At 46.7% G+C, this 22,248-nt stretch overlaps 1 protein-coding gene and 26 non-coding genes across 27 annotated transcripts in view; 9 read left to right on the plus strand and 18 right to left on the minus strand.

The window, feature by feature from the left end:
• LOC121393935 (vomeronasal type-2 receptor 26-like) overlaps nt 1-22,248 on the minus strand; it is a 263,348-nt gene that overhangs the window by 75,912 nt on the left and 165,188 nt on the right. The gene's annotated exons all lie outside the window — the stretch shown is intronic.
• trnav-cac lies at nt 4,386-4,458 on the minus strand. The gene has a single exon. It is a non-coding gene; the product is annotated as a tRNA-Val (tRNA).
• Nucleotides 4,865-4,937, plus strand: trnar-acg. Its single transcript has one exon. It is a non-coding gene; the product is annotated as a tRNA-Arg (tRNA).
• trnah-gug lies at nt 6,251-6,322 on the minus strand. The gene has a single exon. It is a non-coding gene; the product is annotated as a tRNA-His (tRNA).
• Nucleotides 6,790-6,862, minus strand: trnav-aac. The gene has a single exon. It is a non-coding gene; the product is annotated as a tRNA-Val (tRNA).
• Nucleotides 7,563-7,634, minus strand: trnae-cuc. The gene has a single exon. It is a non-coding gene; the product is annotated as a tRNA-Glu (tRNA).
• trnav-cac lies at nt 8,217-8,289 on the minus strand. The gene has a single exon. It is a non-coding gene; the product is annotated as a tRNA-Val (tRNA).
• On the plus strand, nt 8,699-8,771 carry trnar-acg. Its single transcript has one exon. It is a non-coding gene; the product is annotated as a tRNA-Arg (tRNA).
• Nucleotides 9,248-9,320, plus strand: trnar-ccu. The gene has a single exon. It is a non-coding gene; the product is annotated as a tRNA-Arg (tRNA).
• trnah-gug lies at nt 10,098-10,169 on the minus strand. Its single transcript has one exon. It is a non-coding gene; the product is annotated as a tRNA-His (tRNA).
• Nucleotides 10,637-10,709, minus strand: trnav-aac. The gene has a single exon. It is a non-coding gene; the product is annotated as a tRNA-Val (tRNA).
• Nucleotides 11,409-11,480, minus strand: trnae-cuc. The gene has a single exon. It is a non-coding gene; the product is annotated as a tRNA-Glu (tRNA).
• Nucleotides 12,063-12,135, minus strand: trnav-cac. The gene has a single exon. It is a non-coding gene; the product is annotated as a tRNA-Val (tRNA).
• On the plus strand, nt 12,545-12,617 carry trnar-acg. The gene has a single exon. It is a non-coding gene; the product is annotated as a tRNA-Arg (tRNA).
• Nucleotides 13,095-13,167, plus strand: trnar-ccu. Its single transcript has one exon. It is a non-coding gene; the product is annotated as a tRNA-Arg (tRNA).
• On the minus strand, nt 13,945-14,016 carry trnah-gug. The gene has a single exon. It is a non-coding gene; the product is annotated as a tRNA-His (tRNA).
• On the minus strand, nt 14,484-14,556 carry trnav-aac. Its single transcript has one exon. It is a non-coding gene; the product is annotated as a tRNA-Val (tRNA).
• On the minus strand, nt 15,257-15,328 carry trnae-cuc. The gene has a single exon. It is a non-coding gene; the product is annotated as a tRNA-Glu (tRNA).
• Nucleotides 15,911-15,983, minus strand: trnav-cac. Its single transcript has one exon. It is a non-coding gene; the product is annotated as a tRNA-Val (tRNA).
• On the plus strand, nt 16,393-16,465 carry trnar-acg. Its single transcript has one exon. It is a non-coding gene; the product is annotated as a tRNA-Arg (tRNA).
• Nucleotides 16,942-17,014, plus strand: trnar-ccu. The gene has a single exon. It is a non-coding gene; the product is annotated as a tRNA-Arg (tRNA).
• trnah-gug lies at nt 17,792-17,863 on the minus strand. The gene has a single exon. It is a non-coding gene; the product is annotated as a tRNA-His (tRNA).
• On the minus strand, nt 18,331-18,403 carry trnav-aac. Its single transcript has one exon. It is a non-coding gene; the product is annotated as a tRNA-Val (tRNA).
• Nucleotides 19,103-19,174, minus strand: trnae-cuc. The gene has a single exon. It is a non-coding gene; the product is annotated as a tRNA-Glu (tRNA).
• On the minus strand, nt 19,757-19,829 carry trnav-cac. Its single transcript has one exon. It is a non-coding gene; the product is annotated as a tRNA-Val (tRNA).
• trnar-acg lies at nt 20,239-20,311 on the plus strand. Its single transcript has one exon. It is a non-coding gene; the product is annotated as a tRNA-Arg (tRNA).
• On the plus strand, nt 20,789-20,861 carry trnar-ccu. Its single transcript has one exon. It is a non-coding gene; the product is annotated as a tRNA-Arg (tRNA).

Raw genomic sequence — 22,248 nt, forward strand, 5'->3', positions numbered from 1 at the left:
ATGCCTTTTCTGCATCTAATGTAATAGCAAGGTTGGCGTTTTTTGGAGAGTGACTTTTTCTATGAGGGATAGGATTTTCCTAGTGTGTTCTGTACCTTGGCGTCTCTAATGTGAAACCGACTGATCATTGTGGATTATATGTGGTAGTATGACTTTTAGGCCGATTTGCTACACCTTCGCATATAACTTTGTGTCGCCATTAAGTAGTGAGATCGGTCGGAAGTTGGCACATTGATCCGTAGTTTGCCTGGCTTGGGAATGGTAGATATGGTAGCCGCCAGCATTTCTTCTTTCGGCAGTGTGCCTTGACTGTGAATATGGTTGAACAGTTGGGTTAGCTGAGGACGCAGTATTGCCTGGAACTGTTTGTCGTAAGCAGTTGTGAGTCCGTCTGGACCCGGTGCTTTTTCCCAGTGGGGTTTGTTTTATAGCCTCCTGTTATTTCTTGTGCACGGATAGGTGAGTTTAGTAAGAGTAATTGTTTCTGGCGTTATTTGTGGGAGTCTAGCTGTTGTTAAGAATGCAGTGATACTTTGCTGAGAAGGTTGTGGGGGTCTTTGTCCCGCGCTAGATTGTACAGGGATGCATAGAAATTCTGCAAATTTATCTGCGATATCTTTAGGGTTAGTTTATTTTATTGTTGTCTTTATCCAATATGTGGTCTATAGTTTGGGTCTGTTGTTTCCGTTTTAGGGTGTTAGCTAGCAGCTTAGATGCTTTGTTGCCTTTCGTGTAGTGGGAGAGTTTAGTCGTTGCATGTGATAATTAAGTTTAATGAGGTCCAGTTCGGCAGTTTATTTCTAGTTTCTCTGAATTGTTTTAGTCATTATTGCCTAGTGGGTTGCAATTTGTTTCTTGTTTCTAAGTCTAGCAGCTGTTGGAGCAATTCTAGTCTATTGTTTTCCCTTAGTCTTTTGATCCTGGATCCATATGTATTAGGCATCCCCGAATTACTGATTTGTGCGCACACCAAAGAGTGGTTTCTGAGATGTCATCACTGGTATTGAGAGCGAAGTATTCCTGCAGTGTTTGGGTACACTGGCGAAGCACTTCAGTGTTAGGAGCAAAGATTCGTTAAGCCTCCAGTGTGTAGGGGGTAAAGCAGTGTCATTCATTTTGCACTTAATGGTGACTGTGGCATGGTCAGACCATGTTATCTCCAATCTGCGCCTGCCTTACGAGTTAGAGAGTCTTTATCCGTAAATATATAGTCTATTCTGGAGTATTTTTCATGGCATGGGAATAATGGGTGAAATCTCTTTCCGCGGGGTGATAAGCTCTCCAGGCATCAAAGAGGTTGTGATAAGTTAGAAGGTTTTTCAGATTGGTTGCGTGGGTGAGGTCTCTGTCTAGGTTTTTGGATTTCCCTGCTTTGGTGTCCCAGTCTTGCGACAGCGGTACATTAAAGTCTCCCCGCAACGATAACGGTACCTTGTTTGATTTTGTTTAAAGTTCTAAAAAAGGTGCGATGAAAATAGAATTGCTTAGTCGTTGGTGCATAAACTGAGGCAATGGTGTGAGTATGTCCTGCATTTCCAATACAGCTATAGCGTATCTGCCCTGTGGATCAGTTTGTTGTTTTATAATTCGAGGGGAAATTGTGGAGTGGAACCAGATAGCGACACCCCTTTTTTTAGTGTTACGCTCGCAAATATTTGGAGTGGGTACTGTTTGCAGTCAAGATTAGTGGGTTGCCCTGCTTTGAGATGTGTTTCCTGCAGGCAGAGGATTGTAATTCTCTCTTGTTTGGCCCAAGTCAGTAGTTGCGACCTTTTGTTTGGGCTATTAAGCCCATTAACATTCACAGTTGTTATTGAGACTGCCATTGTGAATTACAGGGGGTGTGGTGCTGTCTTGTATTACTCACAGTTCGTGATCCGGTAGAGGTTAGTTGTTGCAGTAGCAGGGCAGTCTTCCCTCGTTGATCTGTTGCTGTTGCCCTTGCAGTGCATCGGAGTAGACAAAGCAGCAGCAATTGGTACCCTGTTAGAGAGAGGGGGAAAGGGTGGTGGGGAAAGCAGAGGTGTGAAAAATAGAGAGGAAAGATAGAGTTATAAACATCCAATTCAAAACATTGGAACATATCAACATATTTACAGCAATGCAACCCGTAGCATTGCCTAGGGTGGCTTTACTCTGTGCGAGAAAGTTCTTTCTGGCTAGTAGGGTGGTACATTTGATAGCATTGGGTATCTCCACAAATAAAAGCCATGTGTGGGGGGTAGTACTGTCATAAGAGTAGTCGGCCAGGGGGGGTGATTAGTACTTGGTGGTGGTATAATCAGGTTTAGAGGTTGAGGTTGTCCGTTGAACAGACTCACTGGGTGAGACTTGCAGTTGTATTTTCAGGTATTTTCGGTTATTTCCATGTCATAGTCGGCTTGAAGCCTGTGCCTGTCGGTGGTCCTGCGGTGGCTGGGCTTGTTCACCAACCACTCCTGCGGTATTTTGGCTGGTTTAGGAGCTGTTTGTTGTGGCAAGTCTGTTGGGGCAATAGTTGCCATTGTTTCAGCAGCTGTACCCCTGTTGTGGTGTATGCAGGACGTAAGGAGTGTCCTTGTACATAACTCTCAGTTTGACTGGGAACAGCCACCTGTATGAGATTCCTGCTTCTCTCAGGGCTGTCGTTGTGATATGGAATTCCTTGCGCTTCTTCATAGTATGTGCCGAGAGGTCAGGATAGCATTGTAGCATGGAATATTTTTCGGGAATTGCTTGCTTGTCCCGGAATGCCTTTAACGTAAGTTCTTTAATATGGAAGAAATGCATCCTCAGTATCACCTCCCTGGGAGTGGTGGGGAGGGGCATTTCTGTTTTTTGGCAGTCTATGGGCTCTGTCAATAAGGAGGAGATCACTGTTTTCCTCCGGGAAGATTCTTGGAGCATGTCATGAAGATACTGATGTAGTTCCTCCTTTTTTACTTGCTCAGATATCCCTCTCAGCCTGAGATTATTCCTCCTATTTCTGTCCTCTTATATCTGCCATTTTGTCACTTATCTGTTTGCAGCTCTGACTCTAAAGCTGTATTTGAGTCAATAAGGTCATTATGCGAGCTCACTAGCTTCCGCCATTTTATTTTCTAGATGGTTAGTGCGGTCACCTATCTGCTGGACCTCCCTGTGGAGCTCTGCGATCGCCCCTCTCAAGTCTGCCTGGAGGTCAGTGCGGAGTGTGGTAAGGAGACCTTTAAGAATGGGAAGCGTAATGGCTTGTGGGGAACTAGCGCTCGCCTGCGGATGTACCATTGTACTTGCCTCGTCATCTGTGCGCGTGGGGCTGCTTTCCCCACAGCCGCCGCCATCTTGGGAAGACAGGCCTGCTTCTTGCTGCGCACCCGATTTGGGGTAAAACGCGCGTCATTTTTTGTGGGGAAGGTTTCTTCGCGGAGCTTCCCCATGGTCAGCAGACAGGTATCGATGGTTCACTAGCTGTGAATGGCAGCAAATAGCGCTTAACCTGCGTTTGTTAAAGTCCCCTGCACGGAGCTCTTTAGATTGCTTCGCCGCATCGAGCGTTGGCTCCGCCCCCCAACATGGTAGTCTTGTATTGTTCTTGGAAAGGTTAAAGGCATGACATGGCTTTAGATCAGACAGTTCTCTCGAGTCATGACACGTTTACCATACGAATACAAGCGCCTTCTTCCGTACAGCACTTGAGACCTTGCACCACCCGTAGTTTGGGAAAGACCTTCTCAAGCCCGCGTTAAATCCACCAGTCAGAAAAGTGTGCATTTTCTCTGACCGGGAATCGAACCCGGGCCCGCGGCAGTGAGAGCGCCGAATCCTAGCCACTAGAACACCAGGGAGGCCGACGGCAAGCTTCCTCGATGCAACTGACGGCATCAACTCCAACGCAGAATTGTTTACGACGACGCAAACACATTTCTTTTCTAGACGTCATATCAAAGGCTATTGTGATACTAAATTCTATAGTTAGTATAGATATGGGGAAATATAATTGATGTGAGAGCAGGGAGGGGTGTGTGTGGATGGATGGATGATGCGGGGGTTTTTCATTTGACGGGTTGAACTTGATTGATTGACTTTGTCTCTTTTCAACCCGATTTAACTATGTAACTATTTTGTAACCCTCCTCTCTTAAAGCGCTTCTTCTCCGTTGTGCACGTGCCCCCTTTTGCATATGGCAGCTGAGGCCTTCGCCGAGCTTTTCTCCACTTTTGGCGTGGTTAATGTTTTTTGTTTGCCTGGATGCCATTCGTTTTCTTGGGATGCGTGAATGTTTTGCACTTACTCCAAAAATTGGGCTTTCCTAAGTCAAATATCCATACAAAATGTCATTCTAAAGGAAAGTGTGCCGCGTCTCTCCCATTTCCGCTTTGGGTTGATGAATGATAAACAAGCAGCTCGCGGTATAAACGGAGCTTTGTTTCTGCCCGGTTTCGAACCGGGACCTTTCGCAATGTGAGGCGAACGTGATAACCGCTACACTACAGAAACTCCCGTGCTGTCCCCGCACGCAAGACGTTGTGTAACTTTTTGCGCAACATTTTCCAACAGATGTTGCCGATTATGATCGGGTTTATTTTTGAAATTTTTATAATGCTCTGTGTAATACGGTCCAGAGCTATAAACAAGGATGTCTGACTTGTAAAAGCCCTTCAAGTCTTAGGAAGGCATTTAAAACACTCACCGTACAAATCGAAGGAACCCAGGACGAGTCCAACAAGCTATTTCCCAAGAACCCTTAGGTTGAGAACAGAATGCAACTCCTCCCTTCATTTGTTCCAGGGTGAATTCGGGAGCGATGAAGTCTCTCTCCCTTACCATATTGGGCGGCAGTACGCAGAGTCTCTGGATTCACAGGAACTTCCGAGAGATCTGTTTTCCAACCGCAGATTTATGGGGGCCAGTGGCGCAATGGATAACGCGTCTGACTACGGATCAGAAGAGTGTAGGTTCGACTCCTGCCTGGCTCGACATGCCTTAAATTAATTTTCAATCGACTTTAAAAGGGACGTTGAAATTTGATTTCCATTTAAAATTCATCATCGAATTTCAGTGCACCAGCACCACGTGAAACTGATGGATGCGTCCTGCTGCCTTCTGCCGGCATGCAAGAAACGTCGGTTTTTTGCCTTTCTCTTCTTTTTCTTTTTTTTGTTTTTTTTGCAGGTTTACGTTGGTGAAGCCTTTGAAAGAAAACAAAGCCACACCGGGGCAAAAAATGTCCTTGGCTTCATCGGTCATCACGTAGGATGTATGAATGCATGATGACTTTTTGGCTATAAAACCATAATATATCTGTGCGTTTCAAGGTTTGCCAGTCTGCATTCGGTTAAATAAAGAGGGTGCAACTTTGCCCACCAAAACCCATGCAACTGATTTGCTATGAATGCAAACAGCACTAAAAGAAACTTTGCCAAGGGACCATCCTGTGCCCCAGTGGCCTAATGGATAAGGCACTGGCCTCCTAAGCCAGGGATTGTGGGTTCAAGTCCATCTGGGGTGCTCGCGGTGTGACTTTCTTGAAAGAGACTTTGACGCAGCTAGGACCAGTAACTCTGCTGGCTCTCAGGTCCATGCAGGAGAATTTGGCAGAAAGCCTTTCAATTAGCTGGATGTTGTGTCAGCAGGTCCGGAAGAAAACCATTCCCTGATTAGCAATCATACAGCGGTACGATGAGTTTTGTTAGGAACGCCAAAAACACAAGCCGACGCTGGAAGTAGCGTCCAGCAATAAGAGTAGACGGGTCGACAGTGGACAGAACCGGGTACCGCTTGTTACTCGTTGAAGCGCCTCAAGTACAATCTGTTGGACAGATATCAGAACTGCGTTGAGGAAACCTTTCAGCAGACCGTTTTTGGCTCAGGAATGCCTTCTCTCACTTAAATTGGTTTTCTCCCAGGCAAAGCCATAAAAGAATTGGTTAGCACCCATTTATAGGGAAGGAGAGGAAGGGGCGATGAGTGTGAATATTTGGGGTAACCTTTTGCTGCCATAAATGTAAAGCTTGCAAATTTCTTCACAAGGGAGCAGAGTGAAATGTTTTCAAAGCCATGTGGTTTTCATACCAAATCCTTGATCAGATGGAGATTCCAAATGAATTTGTGTCATACAATTCAAGTGTAATGCGTAAAGCCAACTAAAGAGGAGATGGCCGACAGGAAGCTACAGCTACCTATTCATTTTGCAAGGGCGCGCCATTTCAAAGTGAGGAGGAAGTAGAGTCGTTTTCAAATTTCCGTTTGAGTGCTAGAAAAGGGTCAAGTTTAAACAAGGGTAAAAAGTTGCCGTGACCCGGATTCGAACCGGGGTTGCTGCGGCCACAACGCAGAGTACTAACCACTATACGATCACGGCATGCTGCGGGCCAGGACTGCGTTGGCCTGCTTTGGGAGTGGCGGCTGCTCTGTCCACGTTGCTTGTGTTGATTTCCTCAGCACAATTGTAGTTGGCATTCATTTTCCCTTTCGACCCATTTTACCGACTCAGCATTCCAGATGACCCACGGCAAGCCTCTCTTGAAAAACCTTTGGCCCTTGTCCGACTTTCTTTGCCAAAGAAGGAACACTGACTCCCATAATGCCTTTGGCTTTCCCATTTACAATTTCTTCTTTTCAAAATGCAGTTTAATCGTAAGGAGGCGAACCTAAAACCTCCCGATCCACAGTTAAAATTCATGATAACCCACATACTCACTTCATTTGCCTGGGTTTTTGTTTTTTTCCAATCGTTCAACTGGCTTAGAATGCTTTTATTTGTAAATACATTCCTGCGAGAGAAAGCACTATGGGAAACGAAGAAATAAAAAGGGGGCGAATCGCTAGTGTTTCTGCCCGGTTTCGAACCGGGGACCTTTCGCGTGTTAGGCGAACGTGATAACCACTACACTACAGAAACCACCTGCGGGGCTCGTCTAGGGGCCTCCGATCTGAGTCGCCGGGAAAGCCGTCCGGCCGGTGACCGCTCTGAGGCCGCCAAGCAGCGGCCCGCACTAATGAACACTAGGAGACACCGAAAAGGGTCATGGAAAAGCAGGAAAGGGCGGTGTCACAAAGGCCAAGAGAACAGAGGGACTGGAGGAGGAGAGGCTGGTTCCACCGAGTCAAAAGAGCTGAGAGGTCTAGAAGTGTAAGTAGCGAGAAGTGGTTTTTGGCTTCAGCTAAGCGCTCAAGTGGTTTTGAGCTAAAGGGAAGCAGAGGGGAGGGCTTTGCAGCGCAATGTCCTATTTAAATGGTGTTACCTAAGCTCCTTTGCTGATTTTGGTTTCTTTGCGGCGAGATATACAAATGAAGCCACTTTGGTTTGTGCCTTTAACACAGAATAGCTGAACTCACTCGAATCATACTGTATATCCCATTTCACACAGAAAATTGTCTCACGGCATCCCATGTGAACAATGGTAGTCTTGTATTGTTCTTGGAAAGGTTAAAGGCATGACATGGCTTTAGATCAGACAGTTTCTCTCGAGTCATGACACGTTTACCATACGAATACAAGCGCCATCTTCCGTACAGCACTTGAGACCTTGCACCACCCGTAGTTTGGGAAAGACCTTCTCAAGCCCCAGCGTTAAATCCACCAGTCAGAAAAGTGCATTTTCCCTGACCGGGAATCGAACCCGGGCCGCGGCGGTGAGAGCGCCGAATCCTAGCCACTAGACCACCAGGGAGGCCGACGGCAAGCTTCCTCGATGCAACTGACGGCAATCAACTCCAACGCAGAATTCTTTACGACGACGCAAAGACATTTCTTTTCTAGACGTCATATCAAAGGCTATTGTGATACTAAATTCTATAGTTAGTATAGATATGGGGAAATATAATTGATGTGAGAGCAGGGAGGGGTGTGTGTGGATGGATGGATGGATGCGGGGGTTTTCATTTGGACGGGTTGAACTTGATTGATTGACTTTGTCTCTTTTCAACCCGATTTAACTATGTAACTATTTTGTAACCCTCCTCTTCTAAAGCGCTTCTTCTCCGTTGTGCACGTGCCCCCTTTTGCATATGGCAGCTGAGGCCTTCGCCGAGCTTTCTCCACTTTTGGCGTGGTTAATGTTTTTTGTTTGCCTGGATGCCATTCGTTTTCTTGGGATGCGTGAATGTTTTGCACTTACTCCCAAACATTGGGCTTTCCATAGTCAAATATCCGTACAAAATGTCAATTCTAAAGGAAAGTGTGCCGCGTCTCTCCCATTTCGGCTTTGGGTTGATGAATGATAAACAAGCAGCTCGCGGTATAAACGGAGCTTTGTTTCTGCCCGGTTTCGAACCGGGGACCTTTCGCGTGTGAGGCGAACGTGATAACCGCTACACTACAGAAACTCCCGTGCTGTTCCCGCACGCAAGACGTTGTGTACTTTTTGCGCAACATTTTCCACAGATGTTGCCGATTATGATCGGGTTTATTTTCTGAAATTGTTTTTAATGCTCTGTGTAATACCGGTCCAGAGCTATAAACAAGGATGTCTGACTTGTAAAAGCCCTTCAAGTCTTAGGAAGGCATTTAAAACACCTCACCGTACAAATCGAAGGAACCCAGGACGAGTCCAACAAGCTATTTCCCAAGATCCCTTAGGTTGAGAGCAGAATGCAACTCCTCCCTTCATTTGTTCCAGGGATGAATTCGGGGACGTGAAGTCTCTCTCCTTACCATATTGGCGGGCGGTACGCAGAGTCTCTGGGATTCACAGGAACTTCCGAGAGATCTGTTTTCCAGCCGCAGACTGATGGGGGGCCAGTGGCGCAATGGATAACGCGTCTGACTACGGATCAGAAGAGTGTAGGTTCGACTCCTGCCTGGCTCGACATGCCTTTAAATTAATTTTCAATCGACTTTAAAAGGGACGTTGAAATTTGATTTCCATTTATAATTGATCATCGAATTTCAGTGCACCAGCACCACGTGAAACTGATGGATGCGTCCTGCTGCCTTCTGCCGGCATGCAAGAAACGTCCCCGTCGCTCATGCCTATCGGTTTTTGACTTTCTCTTCTTTTCTTTTTTTGGTTTTTTGCAGGTTTACGTTGGTGAAGCCTTTGCAAGAAAACAAAGCCACGCCGGGGCAAAAATGTCCTTGGCTTCATCGGTCATCATGTAGGATGTATGAATGCATGATGACTTTTTGGCTATAAAACCATAATAATATCTGTGCGTTTCAAGGTTTGCCAGTCTGCATTCGGTTAAATAAAGAGGGTGCAACTTTGCCCACCAAAACCCATGCAACTGATTTGCTATGAATGCAAACAGCACTAAAAGAAACTTTGCCAAGGGGCCATCCTGTGCCCCAGTGGCCTAATGGATAAGGCACTGGCCTCCTAAGCCAGGGATTGTGGGTTCAAGTCCCATCTGGGGTGCTCGCGGTGTGACTTTCTTGAAAGAGACTTTGACGCAGCTAGGACCAGTAACTCTGCTGGCTCTCGAGTCCATGCAGGAGAATTTGGCAAGAAAGCCTTTCAATTAGCTGGATGTTGTGTCAGCAGGTCCGGAAGAAATCCCGTTCCCTGATTAGCAATCATACAGCGGTACGATGAGTTGTGTTAGGAACGCCAAAAACACAAGCCGACCGCTGGAAGTAGCGTCCAGCAATAAGAGTAGACGGGTCGACAGTGGACCGGTACCGCTTGTTACTCGTTGAAGCGCCTCAAGTACATCTGTTGGACAGATATCAGAACTGCGTTGGAGGAACCTTTTAGCAGACCGCTTTTTGGCTCAGGAATGCCCTTCTCTCCCTTAAATTGTTTTCTCCCAGGCAAAGCCATAAAAGAATTGGTTAGCACCCATTTATAGGGAAGGAGAGGAAGGGGCGATGAGTGTGAATATTTGGGGTAACCTTTTGCTGCCATAAATGTAAAGCTTGCAAATTTCTTCAACAAGGGAGCAGAGTGAAATGTTTTCAAAGCCATGTGGTTTTCATACCAAAATCCTTGATCAGATGGAGATTCCAAATGAATTTGTGTCATACAATTCAAGTGTAATGCGTAAAGCCAGCTAAAGAGGAGATGGCCGACAGGAAGCTACAGCTACCTATTCATTTTGCAAGGGCGCGCCATTTCAAAGTGAGGAAGTAGAGTCGTTTTCAAATTTCCGTTTGAGTGCTAGAAAAGGGTCAAGTTTAAACAAGGGTAAAAAGTTGCCGTGACCCGGATTCGAACCGGGGTTGCTGCGGCCACAACGCAGAGTACTAACCACTATACGATCACGGCATGCTGCGGGCCAGGACTGCGTTGGCCTGCTTTGGGAGTGGCGGCTGCTCTGTCCACGTTGCTTGTGTTGATTTCCTCAGCACAATTGTAGTTGGCATTCATTTTCCCTTTCGACCCATTTTACCGACTCAGCATTCCAGATGACCCACGGCAAGCCTCTCTTGAAAAACCTTTGGCCCTTGTCCGACTTTCTTTGCAAAGAAGGAACACTGACTCCCATAATGCCTTTGGCTTTCCCATTTACAATTTCTTCTTTTCAAAATGCAGTTTAATCGTAAGGAGGCGAACCTAAAACCTCCCGATCCACAGTTAAAATTCATGATAACCCACATACTCACTTCATTTGCCTGGGTTTTTGTTTTTTTCCAATCGTTCAACTGGCTTAGAATGCTTTTTATTTGTAAATACATTCCTGCGAGAGAAAGCACTATGGGAAACGAAGAAATAAAAAGGGGGCGAATCGCTAGTGTTTCTGCCCGGTTTCGAACCGGGGACCTTTCGCGTGTTAGGCGAACGTGATAACCACTACACTACAGAAACCACCTGCGGGGCTCGTCTAGGGGCCTCCGATCTGAGTCGCCGGGAAAGCCGTCCGGCCGGTGACCGCTCTGAGGCCGCCAAGCAGCGGCCCGCACTAATGAACACTAGGAGACACCGAAAAGGGTCATGGAAAAGCAGGAAAGGGCGGTGTCACAAAGGCCAAGAGAACAGAGGGACTGGAGGAGGAGAGGCTGGTCCACCGAGTCAAAAGAGCTGAGAGGTCTAGAAGTGTAAGTAGCGAGAAGTGGTTTTTGGCTTCAGCTAAGCGCTCAAGTGGTTTTGAGCTAAAGGGAAGCAGAGGGGAGGGCTTTGCAGCGCAATGTCCTATTTAAATGGTGTTACCTAAGCTCCTTTGCTGATTTTGGTTTCTTTGCGGCGAGATATACAAATGAAGCCACTTTGGTTTGTGCCTTTAACACAGAATAGCTGAACTCACTCGAATCATACTGTATATCCCATTTCACACAGAAAATTGTCTCACGGCATCCCATGTGAACAATGGTAGTCTTGTATTGTTCTTGGAAAGGTTAAAGGCATGACATGGCTTTAGATCAGACAGTTTCTCTCGAGTCATGACACGTTTACCATACGAATACAAGCGCCTTCTTCCGTACAGCACTTGAGACCTTGCACCACCCGTAGTTTGGGAAAGACCTTCTCAAGCCCCAGCGTTAAATCCACCAGTCAGAAAAGTGCATTTTCCCTGACCGGGAATCGAACCCGGGCCGCGGCGGTGAGAGCGCCGAATCCTAGCCACTAGACCACCAGGGAGGCCGACGGCAAGCTTCCTCGATGCAACTGACGGCAATCAACTCCAACGCAGAATTCTTTACGACGACGCAAAGACATTTCTTTTCTAGACGTCATATCAAAGGCTATTGTGATACTAAATTCTATAGTTAGTATAGATATGGGGAAATATAATTGATGTGAGAGCAGGGAGGGGTGTGTGTGGATGGATGGATGGATGCGGGGGTTTTCATTTGGACGGGTTGAACTTGATTGATTGACTTTGTCTCTTTTCAACCCGATTTAACTATGTAACTATTTTGTAACCCTCCTCTTCTAAAGCGCTTCTTCTCCGTTGTGCACGTGCCCCCTTTTGCATATGGCAGCTGAGGCCTTCGCCGAGCTTTCTCCACTTTTGGCGTGGTTAATGTTTTTTGTTTGCCTGGATGCCATTCGTTTTCTTGGGATGCGTGAATGTTTTGCACTTACTCCCAAACATTGGGCTTTCCATAGTCAAATATCCGTACAAAATGTCAATTCTAAAGGAAAGTGTGCCGCGTCTCTCCCATTTCGGCTTTGGGTTGATGAATGATAAACAAGCAGCTCGCGGTATAAACGGAGCTTTGTTTCTGCCCGGTTTCGAACCGGGGACCTTTCGCGTGTGAGGCGAACGTGATAACCGCTACACTACAGAAACTCCCGTGCTGTTCCCGCACGCAAGACGTTGTGTACTTTTTGCGCAACATTTTCCACAGATGTTGCCGATTATGATCGGGTTTATTTTCTGAAATTGTTTTTAATGCTCTGTGTAATACCGGTCCAGAGCTATAAACAAGGATGTCTGACTTGTAAAAGCCCTTCAAGTCTTAGGAAGGCATTTAAAACACCTCACCGTACAAATCGAAGGAACCCAGGACGAGTCCAACAAGCTATTTCCCAAGATCCCTTAGGTTGAGAGCAGAATGCAACTCCTCCCTTCATTTGTTCCAGGGATGAATTCGGGGACGTGAAGTCTCTCTCCTTACCATATTGGCGGGCGGTACGCAGAGTCTCTGGGATTCACAGGAACTTCCGAGAGATCTGTTTTCCAGCCGCAGACTGATGGGGGGCCAGTGGCGCAATGGATAACGCGTCTGACTACGGATCAGAAGAGTGTAGGTTCGACTCCTGCCTGGCTCGACATGCCTTTAAATTAATTTTCAATCGACTTTAAAAGGGACGTTGAAATTTGATTTCCATTTATAATTGATCATCGAATTTCAGTGCACCAGCACCACGTGAAACTGATGGATGCGTCCTGCTGCCTTCTGCCGGCATGCAAGAAACGTCCCCGTCGCTCATGCCTATCGGTTTTTGACTTTCTCTTCTTTTCTTTTTTTTGGTTTTTTGCAGGTTTACGTTGGTGAAGCCTTTGCAAGAAAACAAAGCCACGCCGGGGCAAAAATGTCCTTGGCTTCATCGGTCATCATGTAGGATGTATGAATGCATGATGACTTTTTGGCTATAAAACCATAATAATATCTGTGCGTTTCAAGGTTTGCCAGTCTGCATTCGGTTAAATAAAGAGGGTGCAACTTTGCCCACCAAAACCCATGCAACTGATTTGCTATGAATGCAAACAGCACTAAAAGAAACTTTGCCAAGGGGCCATCCTGTGCCCCAGTGGCCTAATGGATAAGGCACTGGCCTCCTAAGCCAGGGATTGTGGGTTCAAGTCCCATCTGGGGTGCTCGCGGTGTGACTTTCTTGAAAGAGACTTTGACGCAGCTAGGACCAGTAACTCTGCTGGCTCTCGAGTCCATGCAGGAGAATTTGGCAAGAAAGCCTTTCAATTAGCTGGATGTTGTGTCAGCAGGTCCGGAAGAAATCCCGTTCCCTGATTAGCAATCATACAGCGGTACGATGAGTTGTGTTAGGAACGCCAAAAACACAAGCCGACCGCTGGAAGTAGCGTCCAGCAATAAGAGTAGACGGGTCGACAGTGGACCGGTACCGCTTGTTACTCGTTGAAGCGCCTCAAGTACATCTGTTGGACAGATATCAGAACTGCGTTGGAGGAACCTTTTAGCAGACCGCTTTTTGGCTCAGGAATGCCCTTCTCTCCCTTAAATTGTTTTCTCCCAGGCAAAGCCATAAAAGAATTGGTTAGCACCCATTTATAGGGAAGGAGAGGAAGGGGCGATGAGTGTGAATATTTGGGGTAACCTTTTGCTGCCATAAATGTAAAGCTTGCAAATTTCTTCAACAAGGGAGCAGAGTGAAATGTTTTCAAAGCCATGTGGTTTTCATACCAAAATCCTTGATCAGATGGAGATTCCAAATGAATTTGTGTCATACAATTCAAGTGTAATGCGTAAAGCCAGCTAAAGAGGAGATGGCCGACAGGAAGCTACAGCTACCTATTCATTTTGCAAGGGCGCGCCATTTCAAAGTGAGGAAGTAGAGTCGTTTTCAAATTTCCGTTTGAGTGCTAGAAAAGGGTCAAGTTTAAACAAGGGTAAAAAGTTGCCGTGACCCGGATTCGAACCGGGGTTGCTGCGGCCACAACGCAGAGTACTAACCACTATACGATCACGGCATGCTGCGGGCCAGGACTGCGTTGGCCTGCTTTGGGAGTGGCGGCTGCTCTGTCCACGTTGCTTGTGTTGATTTCCTCAGCACAATTGTAGTTGGCATTCATTTTCCCTTTCGACCCATTTTACCGACTCAGCATTCCAGATGACCCACGGCAAGCCTCTCTTGAAAAACCTTTGGCCCTTGTCCGACTTTCTTTGCAAAGAAGGAACACTGACTCCCATAATGCCTTTGGCTTTCCCATTTACAATTTCTTCTTTTCAAAATGCAGTTTAATCGTAAGGAGGCGAACCTAAAACCTCCCGATCCACAGTTAAAATTCATGATAACCCACATACTCACTTCATTTGCCTGGGTTTTTGTTTTTTTCCAATCGTTCAACTGGCTTAGAATGCTTTTTATTTGTAAATACATTCCTGCGAGAGAAAGCACTATGGGAAACGAAGAAATAAAAAGGGGGCGAATCGCTAGTGTTTCTGCCCGGTTTCGAACCGGGGACCTTTCGCGTGTTAGGCGAACGTGATAACCACTACACTACAGAAACCACCTGCGGGGCTCGTCTAGGGGCCTCCGATCTGAGTCGCCGGGAAAGCCGTCCGGCCGGTGACCGCTCTGAGGCCGCCAAGCAGCGGCCCGCACTAATGAACACTAGGAGACACCGAAAAGGGTCATGGAAAAGCAGGAAAGGGCGGTGTCACAAAGGCCAAGAGAACAGAGGGACTGGAGGAGGAGAGGCTGGTCCACCGAGTCAAAAGAGCTGAGAGGTCTAGAAGTGTAAGTAGCGAGAAGTGGTTTTTGGCTTCAGCTAAGCGCTCAAGTGGTTTTGAGCTAAAGGGAAGCAGAGGGGAGGGCTTTGCAGCGCAATGTCCTATTTAAATGGTGTTACCTAAGCTCCTTTGCTGATTTTGGTTTCTTTGCGGCGAGATATACAAATGAAGCCACTTTGGTTTGTGCCTTTAACACAGAATAGCTGAACTCACTCGAATCATACTGTATATCCCATTTCACACAGAAAATTGTCTCACGGCATCCCATGTGAACAATGGTAGTCTTGTATTGTTCTTGGAAAGGTTAAAGGCATGACATGGCTTTAGATCAGACAGTTTTCTCTCGAGTCATGACACGTTTACCATACGAATACAAGCGCCTTCTTCCGTACAGCACTTGAGACCTTGCACCACCCGTAGTTTGGGAAAGACCTTCTCAAGCCCCAGCGTTAAATCCACCAGTCAGAAAAGTGCATTTTCCCTGACCGGGAATCGAACCCGGGCCGCGGCGGTGAGAGCGCCGAATCCTAGCCACTAGACCACCAGGGAGGCCGACGGCAAGCTTCCTCGATGCAACTGACGGCAATCAACTCCAACGCAGAATTCTTTACGACGACGCAAAGACATTTCTTTTCTAGACGTCATATCAAAGGCTATTGTGATACTAAATTCTATAGTTAGTATAGATATGGGGAAATATAATTGATGTGAGAGCAGGGAGGGGTGTGTGTGGATGGATGGATGGATGCGGGGGTTTTCATTTGGACGGGTTGAACTTGATTGATTGACTTTGTCTCTTTTCAACCCGATTTAACTATGTAACTATTTTGTAACCCTCCTCTTCTAAAGCGCTTCTTCTCCGTTGTGCACGTGCCCCCTTTTGCATATGGCAGCTGAGGCCTTCGCCGAGCTTTCTCCACTTTTGGCGTGGTTAATGTTTTTTGTTTGCCTGGATGCCATTCGTTTTCTTGGGATGCGTGAATGTTTTGCACTTACTCCCAAACATTGGGCTTTCCATAGTCAAATATCCGTACAAAATGTCAATTCTAAAGGAAAGTGTGCCGCGTCTCTCCCATTTCGGCTTTGGGTTGATGAATGATAAACAAGCAGCTCGCGGTATAAACGGAGCTTTGTTTCTGCCCGGTTTCGAACCGGGGACCTTTCGCGTGTGAGGCGAACGTGATAACCGCTACACTACAGAAACTCCCGTGCTGTTCCCGCACGCAAGACGTTGTGTACTTTTTGCGCAACATTTTCCACAGATGTTGCCGATTATGATCGGGTTTATTTTCTGAAATTGTTTTTAATGCTCTGTGTAATACCGGTCCAGAGCTATAAACAAGGATGTCTGACTTGTAAAAGCCCTTCAAGTCTTAGGAAGGCATTTAAAACACCTCACCGTACAAATCGAAGGAACCCAGGACGAGTCCAACAAGCTATTTCCCAAGATCCCTTAGGTTGAGAGCAGAATGCAACTCCTCCCTTCATTTGTTCCAGGGATGAATTCGGGGACGTGAAGTCTCTCTCCTTACCATATTGGCGGGCGGTACGCAGAGTCTCTGGGATTCACAGGAACTTCCGAGAGATCTGTTTTCCAGCCGCAGACTGATGGGGGGCCAGTGGCGCAATGGATAACGCGTCTGACTACGGATCAGAAGAGTGTAGGTTCGACTCCTGCCTGGCTCGACATGCCTTTAAATTAATTTTCAATCGACTTTAAAAGGGACGTTGAAATTTGATTTCCATTTATAATTGATCATCGAATTTCAGTGCACCAGCACCACGTGAAACTGATGGATGCGTCCTGCTGCCTTCTGCCGGCATGCAAGAAACGTCCCCGTCGCTCATGCCTATCGGTTTTTGACTTTCTCTTCTTTTCTTTTTTTGGTTTTTTGCAGGTTTACGTTGGTGAAGCCTTTGCAAGAAAACAAAGCCACGCCGGGGCAAAAATGTCCTTGGCTTCATCGGTCATCATGTAGGATGTATGAATGCATGATGACTTTTTGGCTATAAAACCATAATAATATCTGTGCGTTTCAAGGTTTGCCAGTCTGCATTCGGTTAAATAAAGAGGGTGCAACTTTGCCCACCAAAACCCATGCAACTGATTTGCTATGAATGCAAACAGCACTAAAAGAAACTTTGCCAAGGGGCCATCCTGTGCCCCAGTGGCCTAATGGATAAGGCACTGGCCTCCTAAGCCAGGGATTGTGGGTTCAAGTCCCATCTGGGGTGCTCGCGGTGTGACTTTCTTGAAAGAGACTTTGACGCAGCTAGGACCAGTAACTCTGCTGGCTCTCGAGTCCATGCAGGAGAATTTGGCAAGAAAGCCTTTCAATTAGCTGGATGTTGTGTCAGCAGGTCCGGAAGAAATCCCGTTCCCTGATTAGCAATCATACAGCGGTACGATGAGTTGTGTTAGGAACGCCAAAAACACAAGCCGACCGCTGGAAGTAGCGTCCAGCAATAAGAGTAGACGGGTCGACAGTGGACCGGTACCGCTTGTTACTCGTTGAAGCGCCTCAAGTACATCTGTTGGACAGATATCAGAACTGCGTTGGAGGAACCTTTTAGCAGACCGCTTTTTGGCTCAGGAATGCCCTTCTCTCCCTTAAATTGTTTTCTCCCAGGCAAAGCCATAAAAGAATTGGTTAGCACCCATTTATAGGGAAGGAGAGGAAGGGGCGATGAGTGTGAATATTTGGGGTAACCTTTTGCTGCCATAAATGTAAAGCTTGCAAATTTCTTCAACAAGGGAGCAGAGTGAAATGTTTTCAAAGCCATGTGGTTTTCATACCAAAATCCTTGATCAGATGGAGATTCCAAATGAATTTGTGTCATACAATTCAAGTGTAATGCGTAAAGCCAGCTAAAGAGGAGATGGCCGACAGGAAGCTACAGCTACCTATTCATTTTGCAAGGGCGCGCCATTTCAAAGTGAGGAAGTAGAGTCGTTTTCAAATTTCCGTTTGAGTGCTAGAAAAGGGTCAAGTTTAAACAAGGGTAAAAAGTTGCCGTGACCCGGATTCGAACCGGGGTTGCTGCGGCCACAACGCAGAGTACTAACCACTATACGATCACGGCATGCTGCGGGCCAGGACTGCGTTGGCCTGCTTTGGGAGTGGCGGCTGCTCTGTCCACGTTGCTTGTGTTGATTTCCTCAGCACAATTGTAGTTGGCATTCATTTTCCCTTTCGACCCATTTTACCGACTCAGCATTCCAGATGACCCACGGCAAGCCTCTCTTGAAAAACCTTTGGCCCTTGTCCGACTTTCTTTGCAAAGAAGGAACACTGACTCCCATAATGCCTTTGGCTTTCCCATTTACAATTTCTTCTTTTCAAAATGCAGTTTAATCGTAAGGAGGCGAACCTAAAACCTCCCGATCCACAGTTAAAATTCATGATAACCCACATACTCACTTCATTTGCCTGGGTTTTTGTTTTTTTCCAATCGTTCAACTGGCTTAGAATGCTTTTTATTTGTAAATACATTCCTGCGAGAGAAAGCACTATGGGAAACGAAGAAATAAAAAGGGGGCGAATCGCTAGTGTTTCTGCCCGGTTTCGAACCGGGGACCTTTCGCGTGTTAGGCGAACGTGATAACCACTACACTACAGAAACCACCTGCGGGGCTCGTCTAGGGGCCTCCGATCTGAGTCGCCGGGAAAGCCGTCCGGCCGGTGACCGCTCTGAGGCCGCCAAGCAGCGGCCCGCACTAATGAACACTAGGAGACACCGAAAAGGGTCATGGAAAAGCAGGAAAGGGCGGTGTCACAAAGGCCAAGAGAACAGAGGGACTGGAGGAGGAGAGGCTGGTCCACCGAGTCAAAAGAGCTGAGAGGTCTAGAAGTGTAAGTAGCGAGAAGTGGTTTTTGGCTTCAGCTAAGCGCTCAAGTGGTTTTGAGCTAAAGGGAAGCAGAGGGGAGGGCTTTGCAGCGCAATGTCCTATTTAAATGGTGTTACCTAAGCTCCTTTGCTGATTTTGGTTTCTTTGCGGCGAGATATACAAATGAAGCCACTTTGGTTTGTGCCTTTAACACAGAATAGCTGAACTCACTCGAATCATACTGTATATCCCATTTCACACAGAAAATTGTCTCACGGCATCCCATGTGAACAATGGTAGTCTTGTATTGTTCTTGGAAAGGTTAAAGGCATGACATGGCTTTAGATCAGACAGTTTCTCTCGAGTCATGACACGTTTACCATACGAATACAAGCGCCTTCTTCCGTACAGCACTTGAGACCTTGCACCACCCGTAGTTTGGGAAAGACCTTCTCAAGCCCCAGCGTTAAATCCACCAGTCAGAAAAGTGCATTTTCCCTGACCGGGAATCGAACCCGGGCCGCGGCGGTGAGAGCGCCGAATCCTAGCCACTAGACCACCAGGGAGGCCGACGGCAAGCTTCCTCGATGCAACTGACGGCAATCAACTCCAACGCAGAATTCTTTACGACGACGCAAAGACATTTCTTTTCTAGACGTCATATCAAAGGCTATTGTGATACTAAATTCTATAGTTAGTATAGATATGGGGAAATATAATTGATGTGAGAGCAGGGAGGGGTGTGTGTGGATGGATGGATGGATGCGGGGGTTTTCATTTGGACGGGTTGAACTTGATTGATTGACTTTGTCTCTTTTCAACCCGATTTAACTATGTAACTATTTTGTAACCCTCCTCTTCTAAAGCGCTTCTTCTCCGTTGTGCACGTGCCCCCTTTTGCATATGGCAGCTGAGGCCTTCGCCGAGCTTTCTCCACTTTTGGCGTGGTTAATGTTTTTTGTTTGCCTGGATGCCATTCGTTTTCTTGGGATGCGTGAATGTTTTGCACTTACTCCCAAACATTGGGCTTTCCATAGTCAAATATCCGTACAAAATGTCAATTCTAAAGGAAAGTGTGCCGCGTCTCTCCCATTTCGGCTTTGGGTTGATGAATGATAAACAAGCAGCTCGCGGTATAAACGGAGCTTTGTTTCTGCCCGGTTTCGAACCGGGGACCTTTCGCGTGTGAGGCGAACGTGATAACCGCTACACTACAGAAACTCCCGTGCTGTTCCCGCACGCAAGACGTTGTGTACTTTTTGCGCAACATTTTCCACAGATGTTGCCGATTATGATCGGGTTTATTTTCTGAAATTGTTTTTAATGCTCTGTGTAATACCGGTCCAGAGCTATAAACAAGGATGTCTGACTTGTAAAAGCCCTTCAAGTCTTAGGAAGGCATTTAAAACACCTCACCGTACAAATCGAAGGAACCCAGGACGAGTCCAACAAGCTATTTCCCAAGATCCCTTAGGTTGAGAGCAGAATGCAACTCCTCCCTTCATTTGTTCCAGGGATGAATTCGGGGACGTGAAGTCTCTCTCCTTACCATATTGGCGGGCGGTACGCAGAGTCTCTGGGATTCACAGGAACTTCCGAGAGATCTGTTTTCCAGCCGCAGACTGATGGGGGGCCAGTGGCGCAATGGATAACGCGTCTGACTACGGATCAGAAGAGTGTAGGTTCGACTCCTGCCTGGCTCGACATGCCTTTAAATTAATTTTCAATCGACTTTAAAAGGGACGTTGAAATTTGATTTCCATTTATAATTGATCATCGAATTTCAGTGCACCAGCACCACGTGAAACTGATGGATGCGTCCTGCTGCCTTCTGCCGGCATGCAAGAAACGTCCCCGTCGCTCATGCCTATCGGTTTTTGACTTTCTCTTCTTTTCTTTTTTTTGGTTTTTTGCAGGTTTACGTTGGTGAAGCCTTTGCAAGAAAACAAAGCCACGCCGGGGCAAAAATGTCCTTGGCTTCATCGGTCATCATGTAGGATGTATGAATGCATGATGACTTTTTGGCTATAAAACCATAATAATATCTGTGCGTTTCAAGGTTTGCCAGTCTGCATTCGGTTAAATAAAGAGGGTGCAACTTTGCCCACCAAAACCCATGCAACTGATTTGCTATGAATGCAAACAGCACTAAAAGAAACTTTGCCAAGGGGCCATCCTGTGCCCCAGTGGCCTAATGGATAAGGCACTGGCCTCCTAAGCCAGGGATTGTGGGTTCAAGTCCCATCTGGGGTGCTCGCGGTGTGACTTTCTTGAAAGAGACTTTGACGCAGCTAGGACCAGTAACTCTGCTGGCTCTCGAGTCCATGCAGGAGAATTTGGCAAGAAAGCCTTTCAATTAGCTGGATGTTGTGTCAGCAGGTCCGGAAGAAATCCCGTTCCCTGATTAGCAATCATACAGCGGTACGATGAGTTGTGTTAGGAACGCCAAAAACACAAGCCGACCGCTGGAAGTAGCGTCCAGCAATAAGAGTAGACGGGTCGACAGTGGACCGGTACCGCTTGTTACTCGTTGAAGCGCCTCAAGTACATCTGTTGGACAGATATCAGAACTGCGTTGGAGGAACCTTTTAGCAGACCGCTTTTTGGCTCAGGAATGCCCTTCTCTCCCTTAAATTGTTTTCTCCCAGGCAAAGCCATAAAAGAATTGGTTAGCACCCATTTATAGGGAAGGAGAGGAAGGGGCGATGAGTGTGAATATTTGGGGTAACCTTTTGCTGCCATAAATGTAAAGCTTGCAAATTTCTTCAACAAGGGAGCAGAGTGAAATGTTTTCAAAGCCATGTGGTTTTCATACCAAAATCCTTGATCAGATGGAGATTCCAAATGAATTTGTGTCATACAATTCAAGTGTAATGCGTAAAGCCAGCTAAAGAGGAGATGGCCGACAGGAAGCTACAGCTACCTATTCATTTTGCAAGGGCGCGCCATTTCAAAGTGAGGAAGTAGAGTCGTTTTCAAATTTCCGTTTGAGTGCTAGAAAAGGGTCAAGTTTAAACAAGGGTAAAAAGTTGCCGTGACCCGGATTCGAACCGGGGTTGCTGCGGCCACAACGCAGAGTACTAACCACTATACGTCACTGCTGCTGCGGGCCAGGACTGCGTTAGGCCTGCTTTTGGGAAGTGGCAGCTGCTCTGTCCACGTGCTTGTGGTTGATTTCCTCAGCACAATTGTAGTTGGCATTCATTTTCCCTTTCGACCCATTTTACCGACTCAGCATTCCAGATGACCCACGGCAAGCTCTCTTGAAAAACCTTTGGCCCTTGTCCGACTTTCTTTGCAAAGAGGAACATGACCCCAAATCCTTGCTTTCCATTTACAATTTCTCTTTCAAATGCGTTTAATCGAAGGAGGCGCTAAACCTCCCGCATCCACAGTTAAAATCTGAAACCCACATACTCACTCATTTGCCTGGTTGTTTTTCCATCGTCAACGGCTTAGTGCTTTTCTATGTAAATACATTCTGCGAGAGAAGCACTATGGGAAACGAGATAAAAAGGGCGATGTAGTGTTGCCCGTCGAACGGGGCTTGCGTGTTAGGCGCGTGATACCACTACACTACACACTGCGGGCTAGGGGCCTCCGATTGAGCGCCCGGGAAAGCGCCGGGTGACGCTCAGCC

The sequence above is a fragment of the Xenopus laevis genome, chromosome 1L (assembly GCF_017654675.1).
Source record: "Xenopus laevis strain J_2021 chromosome 1L, Xenopus_laevis_v10.1, whole genome shotgun sequence".
Lineage (NCBI taxonomy): Eukaryota > Metazoa > Chordata > Amphibia > Anura > Pipidae > Xenopus > Xenopus laevis.